The following is a 14,810-nucleotide window of genomic DNA, read 5'->3' as shown; positions in this document are numbered from 1 at the left end:
GTTTCACTTTAAATTATCTAGAGAAGTTCTGAATGTGTCTCTTTGTGTGTATTTTCCACTGTTGCTTTAGGTATAATGTTATATACACATAACTTAACACAGTTTACTGGCATCAACATTTTACCAGTTTGAGTGAAGGGTGGAAGCTACCTCCCTTTAAGTCCCTTTATTTCCACCCCTGCCCCATTTTTTTTTTAATGGTACACTGGTGTGTCTTCACCCGCCTCACCTCGCACTTCACCTACCTTTTATAATATGATAGTCTTAAATATTTCTTGTGTGTATCTTGAACACAACATGATATATTACAATTTTTCCTCCAGGCATCGCATGTGATTTGGAAAACTCAAGAGGAAAAGACACATGTATTATATTTATCTGTATTCCTGCTCTTTATAATCTTACTTGAGGTTCCCAGATTCCTTCTTTTAATACTGGTATTCTGAATAGAGTTTTAAAAAATCAAGTTTCTTCTAGTAGCACAGGGAACTATATTCAGTGTCTTGTAATAACGTTTAATGAAAAAGAATATGAAAATGAATATAGGTATGTATTTGCATGACTGGGACATTGTGCTGTGCACCAGAAATGGGCACATTGTACTTCAATTAAATAAAAAAAACAGAAAGAAAAATAATATTGGTATTATGTTTCAAGGATTTTCTTTAGCCATACTTTAGGTTCTGGCAATAACCTACATTCTCTTTACTGGAGAATGTCTTGATTTCTATTCAATTTTTGAAGAATATTTTACTGAATACAGGATTGTGGCTTCACAGGGTTTTGTTTGTTTTGTTTCGTTTTTTGTCCAGCACTTGAAAAATGCTGTTCATTTCCTGTGGCCTCCATGGTTTCTGATGAGAAACTTGCGTCACGTTGACTGTTTTTCCCTCTGCACCGGTAATGCGTTGTTTGTCTCTCTGTTACCAAGGCTTTGTCTTTAGTTTTCAGAGGTTTGATTACCATATGTCTTCGTGTGGATATCTGTGGGTTTATTCTGTTTGGATTCTGTAGGTTTGTGTCTATTGCCAAACTTGGAATTTGTTGGCCATTATTTTTTCAAAGACTTTCAATCTCAACATCCTTCTCCTTTCCTTTCAAGATGCCAATGATGTAAATGTAAAATCTTTCATTATAGTCCTACAGGTCCCTGAGGTCTGTGCTAATTTTTTTAAAAAGTATATTTGTTCTCTATTGTTCAGTTTGTGATTTTCTTCACCTCTGTCTTCAAGTTCACTGATTCTTCTGTTCTCTCTATTCTGCTATTGAGCCTATCCGTTGAGTTAAAAAATTCAGTTATTATATTTTTCCATTTAAAAATTTCCTTTTGGTTCTTCTTTATGTCTTCTGTTTCTTCACTGAGAATTTCTTTTTTTTTTTTTCATTTGCTTCAAGTATTTTGTAATTGCTCATTGAAGCATCAGTATAAGGGCTGTTTTAAAGTTCTTGCTGGATAGTTCCAACATTGATGTCATCTCAGTGTTGACATCTAATGATTATCTTTTCTTATTCAAGTTGAGGTTTTTCTTGGTTCTGGGTATGATGAGTTTTTTAAATTTGTCTCATGGATCCTGGATATTTTGGGTATTATATTAAGATTGTAGATCTTCTTTAAATCTTCTGTTTTATCAGTGGCACCTCCAATACCACCCTGGTGAGGGAAGTGGGGAGCCATCTCATTACTGCCCATGCTAATAGAAATCCAGGCTCCTCATTCAACCTCTGTTGACACAACAGGTGAGGATGAATGTCTTGTTACTGCTAGGTGGGGATAGGACTTCTGACTGCTCCATAGGCCTCTAATGACTCCATCCTGCCTGGGAGAGGAAGGGGTGCCTCATTACTCCTCCCTCCATAGCATTTACTGACAACGCACAGGGATGGGGAGATGGCCTCATAAATGCTGGCAAGTGGTAAAAGTCTTCACTTGCCACTTGGTCTCCTTGATATCATCACATCTGGGAGAAGTGCCACATTATCACCAAATGGTGGTAGAAGTCTTGGCATTCTGCTTGACCTTTGCCAACACGGGTGACAGTGAAACTACAACTTTTCCTATGATATTGGGCTAGAGCAGAGTGATTTTGCCTAAGAGTTTTCTGTTTTGTGGGCTGTGCCATATCTGGTTCTTTGTCTGGAGAGGGCAGGCTTTTTTTGGAGCTTATTTTGTGTGTGCTTATTAGTGGTATAGGTTGCCAACATCGTCACTCCCTAGTTTAGGATATCTGAGGCAAAAAGAAAACCCAGGGAATTCTCCAGCGTGTCATTCCTTGGGTCCCAAGATCTCTGTCTGGTTTTCCATCTTCTTTCTATCTTTGAGAGTCTTGTTTTCTTTACATATAATATCCATGGTTTTTAGCTGTATTTAGCAAGAAGAATGAAGGAAGTATATCTACTCGATCTTGTCTAAAACTAGAAGTTCAGAATGAGACCTTTATTTTTACAAAGACTGAAATACCTCAGCTTAGGACCAAAGGTTAGAATTAGGAAGAAGTAACCCAAAGAACTGTAATAATGTTGCTCACATTTATTGAGAACCAACTATGTGTCAGGAACATACAATTCTTTGTTTCTAATCCTCGCAATACCATTATAAGACAATTATTATCATTCCAGTTTTGTAGATGAGGTGAATCTTTTCACAGAGGTCAATAATTTGTCCAAGATTTCACAACTAGTAAATGTTGGATCCAGGAGTCAAACCCTTGTCTGTCTGATTCTAAAGGCTGCACTTTTATTCATACAGTAAAATATAAAGATGAGGGGGGCATGGAGGCTAGACCTATGGATAGAAAGGAAAATAAATGCCCCAAGTTTCAAACTATTATTAGGGATATAAATGTGAAACTGTAAGTATTCTGCAAGGCCCTCACAAACAGTGTGTGCTGGACTGCATGAACAAGCTTGCAGAAAAATATGTCTGCTAGTGACAAGTGAGTCAAGTAGGCCCTGTTCTTGCCCTTGGGTTGTTGCAGTAATGAGTTCTAAATGTAGGATAGAATTCAGTTCCATCTGTTTGACTCATGATTCTTTGTAGCTCATAATGGTAATATTGCAGAAATATTTACTGAATGAAGAATGATTGTTAATTATTTGTTGGGCCCTGAGCTAGGTGCTTTACTCCATCATTCCTCTTCCTTACAATAATATGTCAGGTGGGTATCATGACGACAGTTTTTTACTTCAAGAAACAGAGGTTTTAAGACAGAGTAGATGATTTGTCTAAATTAATGTAGGTTTAAAAATGGCAGAACTGGGACTTGAGTCCAGGACCACTCAAAGCCTGGGTGTTCAACCACAAGCCAAGGTGTGTAAAGGGGGCCTGACTGCCTGAGTGGGACGATCAGTCAAATAGTGAGCAGAGGCTCCTGAAAGTTGTCCTTAACTCCAGCCAAGAATCAGACTATGTTGTTAATTAACACCTGCCAGTTGAGCCATTGAAGAAGGCACTTCACATTTGCCCTTTAGGAAGGGTAGTGGTTTGTCATGATGCAAAGACCCAAATTTGCATCAGCTTGCTCCAAATTTACCTCAGTTTGTTAATTTCTCTGGAAAGCCCCAGGGAAGCCTTGTGACTCCTGAAGAGAGGAGTTATTTTCATATACCATTATTTCCCTCTGGCCCCTCTTTGTTCTTTTAATCCAAATCTTTGCCATTGAAGAGTCTGAGTTTCTAGGTGCAGCAGAGGGGGAAAAAAAGGGCTAACTTTGGGTTCAACATTTTTAATAATGCAACTGTATAAATAAAGCTCTATAAATGTATAAAACTCTGCAAATGTATAAAAGCACCACTTCGGAACCGTGCCTTTTGTGTTGTCATGAAGTCACACTGTCAATTATCATAAATTGAGACTTTATGATAATGTGTATCCGGCTGGTTTGACGTTAAACTTTGATATGCCTTTGGAGTCTGTGCCAAAAAATGGTGTAAATAAGATTTCAAGTGGGAACATTTACCTATTAAGACAAACTAATTAACAACCTGATCAATTTAACGTAAAACCTACTATAAGTAGGGTGAAATAAATGCTTCAGACCACTTTTTTTTTTCATTCACCAATGCCCTAAAGGCTAGATCCAGTTACTGTCTAAACTGGAAAGTAAACTATATTTCTTCCTAGCCAGTCTATTATACATTGTTTACTACAGTATGAATGAGGTGTTCATTGAGAAGTTGGGGAGGCCCAGTTCTGTTAGCCAATTTAACGATCTATACCAGGCTGGAGACTGATGATATGATGGGCCTGGATGCGGTTCAGAGAGCTCTGAAGGTAGTAAACAAAAGCCCACCACTAACTATCTGTACGGAATGGACTGGAAGGCTCAGGAGAATTTCTAACCACAAGAGGATTTTCCATATACTTTTAGTGTATACTGTTCCTTCTGAAAAATCCTTAGCCTCCTATGAAGCTGCCCCCAGCAGACGAGGGAAGGTTTCTCCTAACTAGTTACCTTCCCCTCGGGCCCCACGTGTAGTTCCAAATCAAAGCTTGAAACAACAGCTCAAATTACATCCTCCTCAGTAACATTTAAATCCAGATCTCAGGGGCGAATGAATAATGATGTTCATTTTCAAAAGAAAGTGTATTTTGTATTCTTTGAAGATGAGTTGATGATGGTAAAATGTGGCCCTTCGAGTAGTCATCATTTATAGAAGGGTGAATATTTGTCAAATACTGGGGTCTGAAATTATTATCTCCCTTTTTTGGGGTGAGGTTACAGCAGCCAGTGCATTTACATAAACCAGGAAGCACTGCACTGGTCTCTGGTTTTTTTCAAGTCCATCCAGCCTGGGTCAGATGACCCAGAGGTAAATGCTAGAGAAGATCTCCTGGTAATCGCTTGTTAGCTGCAGAAATATTTTAAGCAGTTTTTCTCTAAATGATAATTCTCACTCTATGGCAAAATGGTTAAAAACACACTCTTAATGAGTTATTATAGATTTTTAACCTAAAGCTTAAAAAATTAGGTCTCAGGAATAGACACTTTCGAATAGGAAAGGATTTAAACCACCAGTAAGTAGCTTTTAGCAGTATAGAAACACACTTAAAAAGCAAACAGGAAAGACCTCAGTCCCTTTTTTGTTTCTTGACTCATTCTGCTGTGTATATGTGCATATGCATGTGCATGTGTGAATTTAAAATTATTCGTGTAATTAATAACTAGGGTGAATTTGGCATTTTATTATAAATGGTGATAATGTTACTGGGAGAGGCTCCAACAAAGAGCCTTGTTTTTTCTAAATAGTCAGAACTAGCTTATTGTGGAAAGAATGCAGTTTAATACTCTTAATTTGCTTTTGCATTTTCTGCTGTGAACTAGTACTTTGAGCATTGTTTTCACTTCTTAATTTAAGAATATTTCTTAAATATTTTTCTCTAACTTCTTCACCAAGATTTTAGGTAAATGGCCAACTATAGAGGAGAGCTTAATCCACTACTTAGATGAAAAATATCAGTATTACATTATCTTTTATAAAATTCAATTCTGTGATTGGTGTTGTGTGACACATATTTAAAAAATACCCATGATTGTTCTTGGCTTAAGTAGCAAACTGTTATAAAATATCTTTATTGCACTATCTCAAAAAATATTTCTAAATAAAAAAGTTTCAATAACTCAATAAAATATTTTATTACTGAGGGAAATTTGGAAGGTCATGTTAATCTAGACAGTGAGAAAAATGCAAATCTAAAGATGTTTGTAAAGAAAGTCCAAGTCACAGCCTAAAAAGAATAAGGAATAATAAAGAAAAAATGAGTTTATAAGAAACAGCCTGTCATGTTAAAACTTCTGTAACATTATCCTGTAAATGTCTATTTTTAATGGCAATATTAAGCTCCAAGAACATTGATTTAAATCCATATTTATTTGTCTAGCTTATTAACACAGCCTTGGGTTTGTGTTTCTGGGGCTTGTTGGTCCTTACTGATTTCTAGAACTACCTCTGGATATTTATAAATTTTTTTGTTCAAAAATGTGTGTTTTGTCTCATTAAGAAATCTCCCTGAAGATTCCTATTTCTCACTGTTTGAAATTAATTTATTTTTTCTTCTTAGTATATACTCTTCTCCAAAACAAAGTCAACTTAGGCCTTGCATGGGGGCACCTCTCAAAGATGGTGCTCTAATGCCCCGCTGGGTTTGTTGCTGACTAAATGCCCTCTTCTTTAGCATGTTTTAGTATTACAAATAAAACGTTTTCAGTAGAAACTTGAATTCTACTCCTCTGTTTCAAATTCTGGCCAGGAGTGTCTGTTTGTTATTTTTGACTTAAATGTCCTCAAGAAGTTTGTTTTATAAACAAATCAAAAGCATTGTGTGGTGGTGCAAAATGCATAGAGTTAAGGATCAGGCAGAACAGTTCAAATCATTTAGTCTCTTTGGGACTCAGCTTTCTTACCTGTAAACGGGGTGGGGGGGAGGGGGTAATTATTCTAATCTCATAATGTTGCAAAATTCAGATATGAAAAAGTAAATACTCTAGTAGAGCACTCTGCACATACATGCACAATAAAAGGCCACTATTCTTAAATCTTAAAAAATTCTATGATTTATTCTTTTTAAAAAAAATTTTATTGAAATGTAGTTGATTTACAGTGTTAGTTTCAGGTGTAATAGCAAAATGATTCAGTTACGTATATACATACATATATATTTTATTTTCAGATTCTTTTCCATTATGTTATTACAAGAAATTGAATATAGTTCTCTGTACTATACAGTAGATCCTTGTTGTTTATCTATTTTAAATGTAGTAATGTATGTCTGTTAATCCCCAACTCCGAATTTATTCCTCCCTGCCCTTTCCCCTGTGGTAACCATAGTTTGTTTTCTATGTTTGTGAGTTTCTTTTTGGTTTATAAATAGAATTTGTATCATTTTTTTTAAGATTTCACATAAAAGTGATATCATATGATATTTGTCTTTCTCTGTCTGACTTACTTTACTTAATATGATAATCTCTAGGTCCATCCATGTTGCTGCAAATGGCATTATTTTATTCTCTTTAATGGGTGAGTAATATTCCGTACAATTAACCTTAAAAACTAACAGAATTTTTATGAATAGAGTTTTTGCTCACTCCCTTCTCTAGGCACATGTTAACTCTCCTGAATTTCTTGCCTTACCTAGTTTATGATGGGTCCTGAGTATCTGTATATCAAACAACTTTTTTTTTTATCTTTGCATAGTTTGAAAAGCAACTCTAAAAATTTTTGTTCTAGTTTGCTCTCTTTCAAAGTATATGAGCCTAACAGACTTTTGACAGTTCTCAATGAGTTTCTGTGTTTATGCAGTGGTTATTTGACACTTCAAAATTAAGTTCCTCTCCAAATTGTTTTCCTGCACAGCTCTGTCATAAGAGGTATTCATCTTTCAGGTTGTCTTAAAAGTTTCTCTCTCTCTTTCTTATTTGTTCTCACTCTCTTTGGAAGACTATTTTTCAAACAGTTTGCAACAATATCTCCCATTCCACATACTCTTCTTTCAAAGTGACTTAGACAGCCCTCTCACTTAAACGTGGGTTCTGTGTTTCCTCTTCATAAATCTGGTGGTGCTATGGGACATTATGTGACTTCCAAAGCTAGGTCATAAAAGCAACACAACTTCTGCCTGCTCTCTTGATAAGCTTGCTCTTGGAACCTAGCCACCACACTGTGAGGACCCCCAAACAACTCCACATTGATAGACCACAAGGAGATTACACATACGCATTTTCTGGCTGATAGACCAGCTGAGGTCTCAGCTTACAGCCAGCATCAACTGCCAGAAGTAGGAGTGAAGACACTTTAAGACGATTATATAGCCGTTAGCTGTTGAGTTACCCTCCCCTCCCTTCAAGTCTTCCCAGCCAAGGACCCCAACATCATGCATCTGTATTCTGTATCAAGTCCTAACCCACAGCATCAGTGCAAGTTATAAAATAGTTCTCTCAAGATAGTAAGTTTTGACGTGGTTCATAAATTAGCAATAATATCTACAACACTTCCTTACCTTTCCTACTCCCCCTTCTCATGGGCATGTCAGTAGAACTTAATTCCATATTACTTACATGTATTTTGAGTGGATGTGAAATGATAGTAATCCCTTTCATTTACTTGCTCTGTGCTAGGCACCATTGATTCCAAGCACTTAACGCATCTTATTTAAATACTATATGAGAACACTATAACAATACCAACAACACTATAAGAGGACCACTATTGTTATTTGAATTTACAAATGAAAAAACCCAGAGGTAATATAATTTGTTCAAGGTCAGGCACCTATTAAACCTCTGCTCCAAAATCCTCATTTTACATGAGGGAGAGGCAAGTGGAAGTACTAATATATAATTCTAGGTCAGAGGGTGCTTGATTTACTTTTTAGGTACACAAATTGAAAATATTAGATTCCAAACACACTGAAAACATTTTTTTGTTTGTTTAAAACTACTTCTTTTTGAACATTAAAGAAAATACAAGAAGTTACCGTTTCTTTTAGTAATTTAACGAGGTGCTGGGATCCAGGTTACTGAATTAGTAAATCTAAGCATAGAAATCAAGATTGGCATTACATTCTGTCCTTTATAAACATATTTCTTCTATTCTAAGATGCACATCTTTCAACATTTTAACAGCTCTAAAATGGGAATGACTTTTACAATTGATTATGTGTCATAGTTGAACTGACAACACTTTAAGTCATTTTTAGTGTTACATATAAAATAATGATCTTACTATATAGAGTGTGTCTTATTTTGGTAAAATGCACATATTTTACATTTTCAATCTATTAGGTGGTGAAATTGGGCAAATACTATTGTTGCAATGTGGCATACACATACAGGGGAACGACAAATAACTCAAAACTCCTCAATGACTGATGGAGTGCTAAACTGAATAGTCAGATTGTCAAAAATCTATTAAGCTCTAAAACGAGGCCAGCATTAGCTTCCCAGAACTGTCTTGCAAATACATGTATTTTTACCTGGACAACTGTCATCAGAGGTAGACACGTGGTGTCAATATTTCATTGGGTCTCTGCTGGAATGAGGTTTCATAGGGACACAACAAAAATCCAGTGAAATTTACTGAGGCACCCGCTGGTATTGACAATTTCTCCAGTTTTCTGCAAATAAAGGCATCTCTTGCATCAAAGGGCTCCAGTACCTCGTTTTATCATGACATTTCTCTTGTGAAATTTATTTTTTATAAAGCAAGTATCATAAATTTAGCTTTTCCAATGCATCACAGCATGTTTGCAAACGTTTATATCAATGCATAGTTTTAAAATCATTGTAGTAGTAAACGTGCTAAGTGCTGCTGATTCTTGTTTTCCTCCACAGTATCTAATTTTCAAAGATCAGTCATGTTCCTAAAGGCTTAGTGATTTTATACACAACAATAAATCAGTCTAAGTTCTTCATACTTACGGAAGGAATGGTCATAGCACAGTAAGAGTAGGGATTCTTACAGACAGTGCTTCAAAAGGAAGGCGTTGCACTGACCAGTCTGGCAAAGCAGTTGCCTGTAATCAGGACTATCGCATCTGCTATGGCCATTGCAGACATGATCCCTGACTCAGGAACTCCAAATTTGTTCGTTTACATTCCTTCTCTTAGTGGGGTTGTTTCTCGAATAATAGAATTTCTTGACTGCCGAGGAAGCAAGGTTTCAAGACTGGTTCCTTTTATGCTCCTCTGAGAGTTTCCTTTTGTTTCAAAGAGGAAAAATAGCAAATAACTAATTATTTTTAAATTAAATAAAACCTCTATTTCAATTTTTAATAAACAAATTGTGGTAATTAAATGTAACATGCACATTGTAATTGACTGTACTTCAATTAAAAAATTAAAAAATAAAGGTAAAATGAACTTTTAGGTCATTACACTGTATGTGATGACTTCTAAGTCTACATAGTGAGATGTAGTGAATTCTAAGGCCCTGTGGTTAGAAAGGGGGTGTGTACAACTGCCATGGCTTATTAAAGAGGCCACAGCAGAAGAGGCAGTGTTCTAAGATCAGAGGAACAAAAAGAAACCAGCCATTTGAAAAGCTGCCTGGAGAAGACTGTTTGAGTCAAGAGCAGTGAGTGCAAATAATCTGAGATGGGAAAGAGCTTCTTGGCATGAGAGGGAAATATAAGTGCCAGTATGTCTGGACACAGTGAGCAGGAAGACTGGGACAAGACTGTTAGAGAGAAGGCCAGGAGAAAGGAAATTGATCAGTAGCACCTTACAGCCCATGAATCATGGACATTGTTGGTTGCCTACCTAACTTTCATCTTTCCCTTGTTATGGACTAAATATTTGTATCTCCCCCCACCCCCTACCCCACCAAAATTGTTGAAATCTTAACTCCTAAATGTGATAGTATTAGGAGGTGGAGCCTTTTGGAGCTAATTGGGTGATGAGGGTGGAGCCCACATTAGTGGGATTAGTGCCTTTATAAGAAGAGACCAAGAGAGCACTCCATCTGTCTGTGTGTCTCTCTCTGACATGTGAGACTACAAGAAGAAGACAACTATCTGCAGACCAGAGAGATACTTCACCAAAAACCCAACCGTGCTGGCACTGTGATCTCACACTTCCAGTCTCCAGACTGTGAGAAATAAATGATTGCTGTTCAAGTCACTCAGTCTATGATATTCTGTCACAGCAGCCTGAACTAGGACATCCTTTTTCCAGCTTTCTGATTTTATGAGTCTTCTCCATCTTAGTGCATTGCCCTTATTCTTCGGTGGGAAGCAGACCCCATCTCCAGCTCCATGAATGGGTCCTACTTGGCTTAGGCCAATCAGCATATTCCAATCCTCTGTTCATAGTCATTTTTGTCAGGGGTGGGCCTGTGACCCAAGACATCCAACTGGGGCAAACCATGGAACACTTGCTTCCTCCTCTTGGATGTGAACAAGAACATTTGTTATCCTGATTGTGTCTTTTTATGCACTATTACTGGGAGAAATTCAACACTGGATGGCAGAAGAAAGCAGAAAATGGGACTTTGATGGCATTTTTGAGATGCTCTATTTCTGGGTTTTCTTTATATGAGTCAGCAGATTCTGTTTATCATTTAAGTCAATTTGAACTGAGTTTTCTTATTTCAGCACGCAGAGACATAGTCCATTGGGAAACCACTAAGTGGTTTTATGCCAGGGAGCAGTTTGCCCTTGTTCCATTTTTTTCGAAAGGTTATTCTAGGTTAAGTAATAAAGACGATTTATTGACTTACAAAAGGAAAAACTGGAGCAAAAGGAATAGTTAAGAAGCAACTGCACTAGTCTATGTGAAAGTTTATAGTGACTAAGCCTAGAGGGTGTCGCTGGAGACAGAGGAAAGGTCATATGGAAAGAAGTAGATTTTGGCAGGATAGTCGATAGGACTTGTTGAAGGGTTAGCTGTGGGGAGTGAGTAGTAGGAATAATCACGGGTAAGTTCCCTAAAATCATGGGAAGGTTTTGGTTTGAGCAAATAAGATGGTGCCATTTACTAAAATGGAGTTTGGCCCTCGGTGGAGAAATCAGGGCTGGAAATAAAATCTGTGAATCATCAGCATATCAGTGGGTTTTAAATTAATAGAATTAGATGAGGTAACTTATAGAAAGATAGCAGATAAAAAATAAAGAAGGACCTAGGGTGGAGTACTAGTGCTTTCCAGGTCTGGAAGTTGATTAGAGATTTGGGGAGGACATTAGAGAAGGTTGGCCAGAAAGGTAGGTGGAAAATCTGCAGTATGGAGAGTTAAAATAACAAAAATAGGGAAATCTTTCAAGAGAGGCATCAACTCTGTGGAATTCTCCTGATAATTTGATGGGGGGGGGGAGATGTCCATTTGTTTGGGTATGATGAAAATCTGAGACACTAGAAGTCTCCCAGTAATCAAAGATTAATTTTATTATGTACTTAAGGCAGATATGTTCTAATATCTATGCTTTGAAGATGATCTTTCATGGATTATAAATTATAATTAAGCAGAATATTTGATCAAAGTCATGATTTTAACTCAGATAACTCTCAGGCCTTCGAAGGCACCATGCAACAAAAATAATGAAAGATTATTCCCATTTTAACTTGCACTTCTCAAAGAACATTAATGGATATTCATGTCATAACTCATAGCCTTACTTCTCTTAAGTCCCTTTTTTTCTCCTCCAGTTGTCCTAAACTTGTAGGAGAGAGGGTGACTGAGAGAGACAGGGAGGGAGAGAGATGAATTGTCTTTCCCTAATATTTTCACCAAATCACCCCCAGATACTCATCTGTGATCTCGGTACCAGTCAACTCAGGCTACTCTTCGATGATTGGAAAACTCAATTACTGCATTTCTCTGGACCTTCCTTCAAGAGGGAAATGCAAGAAGCCCTTTGGAAATTGTATCTCACTCTGATTGCTTTTTCCTTGTAGAGAAAATTGGATGAATCAAATTATCTTCCTTTTAAATCCAATTTTCCAGTCATGCTGGATGAGAAAGTTATGGGTCAAACTACTCTGCTTTTTGGAGGGGAGTATTCATTTAAATCAGTTTTCCTACTGTTACTAATTTTCAAAAGTCAAAACACCACATTTTAGAGGACTTTAAACATGTACTGCATTTATGAAATTAACGTTCATGCCGGTGGTTGACTCTTGCTTTTCTTTTGTGGCTGCTTTGGAGAAGGTTATGTGTTTTCCATAATGTCATCATCCTATTGAAGTCCCTCTGTCTCATTCCCCCTGCAGTGGGGTAGCTCTGTCAAGTTCAGCAGGGAAGCCAAACCAAATACTAATCTCCACCTTTTCAGTAAGGATGTAAGAAACCGGAGTGGAAAAAAACAGGCCCACAGGGAAGAAACAGGTATGCATACTCATGCTCTAAAGGTGTAATGTGAAACTAATAGTCTGTTAAACCTGTTGAACATTGACTCAAATTTCTTCATCAGTGCAGGTCACATTTAAGATAAAAAATGACCATGTCATACTGTGGCAAGAAACAACATAAATTACTAGAGAAAGAGAACTAGATAGGCCACTTTCTGGCTCAGTTGGAAACTTGCCTAGAATCCTTCTATGAGAGCTAACATCTGCATGTCCTCTACATATCAAAAAGCTCTTCAAATGGGAAAAATCTGGGAAGTCTCCAATACGCCTCACTACCCTTCTGCCTTCCAGCCTTTGTCCTTTATTGGTCAGGGCAGGTTTTAAGGAGAAGAAAAAGGAAAGCCAGGACTCCGTGGCCCATTCCCCCACCTCCTAAAGTAGTTTAAATGCTGAGGTGTCCTAAAACTTCGGATATACGTGGGAAACTAAGCTGGGGAATTTTTTTTCTTATTTATTCAGGTCCAGTGCAAATATTTGTCTATTGAGAAATATATAATACATTAGACTCGTAAACCCACCACCTGCTTCAAGTGAGCCAACACCCGCCTGGAAGGAGACGGATACCGGCTGGTATCCTGTTCCTCCAGCTCCTATGAGAAGGCCTCTGACGCTGGGGAGCCCTGGGGTTTGTTTGAGCTGCCCCATGCTAACATTGCCTGATAAAAGTACACAGGTGTGTACATTCGTCACAACCCACAAAGATGGCTTTCCGGTTCTTAGAAAAATCTTTTTACAGGAATGAGGTCCAACGGAGGCTGGAATATATGGTCAGCCTTGGGTACATGGGTACATTTGTGAATTTTTCCGTGAAAATGGTCTAATGAGAGGAATGAAATAAATCATCTCATGTTCTGTGTTATAACAACAGGTCTGACCATCCGCATTAGTGGAAGGAGGAAGAGATCATCATTGATAGACAGGATGATAGCAAAAGAGGTAACTCTGCTTACAGTGATTTCTCTGTTTGAGTGACCTGACGTCATCTTGACTGACAGACATTTGGCTGATACTTGATCGTACAGTTCTCCCTGAAAAGCTTGTTCTCGCTACTCAACAGTGATCTTATAGAATCTGGAAAATGAATTTGCAGAGGAGCGTTGTTCCTGCCACTGCCTTTTTAATTTTTTTTACGTATTTATTGTGGTATAATTTCTGTACAAGCAAATTACACATATTTCAGATGTACAACTTGATGAATTTTGATAGATGTATACACCTATGAAACCACCATAATCAAGATAGCTAATATTTCCATCACTCCGCAAGAGGTGCGAATTTCAAACTCATGATTTATCCTTTCCTACCTGCTTTACCCCTGGTAATCATAAGTATGTTCTGTCTGCCTGTGAGTGTTTCTTTTTTGTAGATAAGTTCACTTGTGTCCTGTTTTTTTGAGATTCTACATATAAGTGATATCATATGGTATTTTTCTTTCTCTTTCTGACTTACTTCACTTAGAATCCTAATCTCCAGGTCCATCCACGTTGCTGCAAATGGCACTCTTTTATTCCTTTTAATGGCTAAGTAGTATTCCACTGTATAAATATACCATATCTCCTTTATTCAGTCACCTGTCAATGGACATTTGGGTTGTTTCCATGTCTTGGCTATTGTGAATAGTAATGCTATGAACATTGGGGTGCATGTGTCTTTCCAAATTTTATTTTTTTCTGGATGTATGTCCAGGAGTGGGATTGCTGGATCATATGGTAAGTTAATTTTTAGATTTTTAACGAACCTCCATTCTGTCCTCCACAGTGGCTGCACCAATTTACATTCCCACCAGCAGTGTAGGACGGTTCCCTTTTCTCCACACCCTCTCCAGCATTTATCATTTGTGGACTTTTTAATGATAGCTGCCATTGCTTTTTAAAGAAGCCCTCCAGAGAACAAAAATTTTAGGATGGTCACATCACATTAAGTTTTTCCCTGAAGGACTTGCCTCTGAGATTGTCTTTCTTTGGAAAGACTCCA

At 37.4% G+C, this 14,810-nt stretch overlaps 1 long non-coding RNA gene across 1 annotated transcript in view; it reads left to right on the top strand.

The window, feature by feature from the left end:
- Positions 1–14,810, top strand: part of LOC141578161 (uncharacterized) — a 404,029-nt gene that overhangs the window by 31,592 nt on the left and 357,627 nt on the right. The gene's annotated exons all lie outside the window — the stretch shown is intronic.

This window comes from Camelus bactrianus, chromosome 7, assembly GCF_048773025.1.
Source record: "Camelus bactrianus isolate YW-2024 breed Bactrian camel chromosome 7, ASM4877302v1, whole genome shotgun sequence".
Taxonomy (NCBI): domain Eukaryota; kingdom Metazoa; phylum Chordata; class Mammalia; order Artiodactyla; family Camelidae; genus Camelus; species Camelus bactrianus.
Note: the sequence above shows the minus strand (reverse complement) of the source record. Positions and strands in the feature narration are given on the sequence as shown.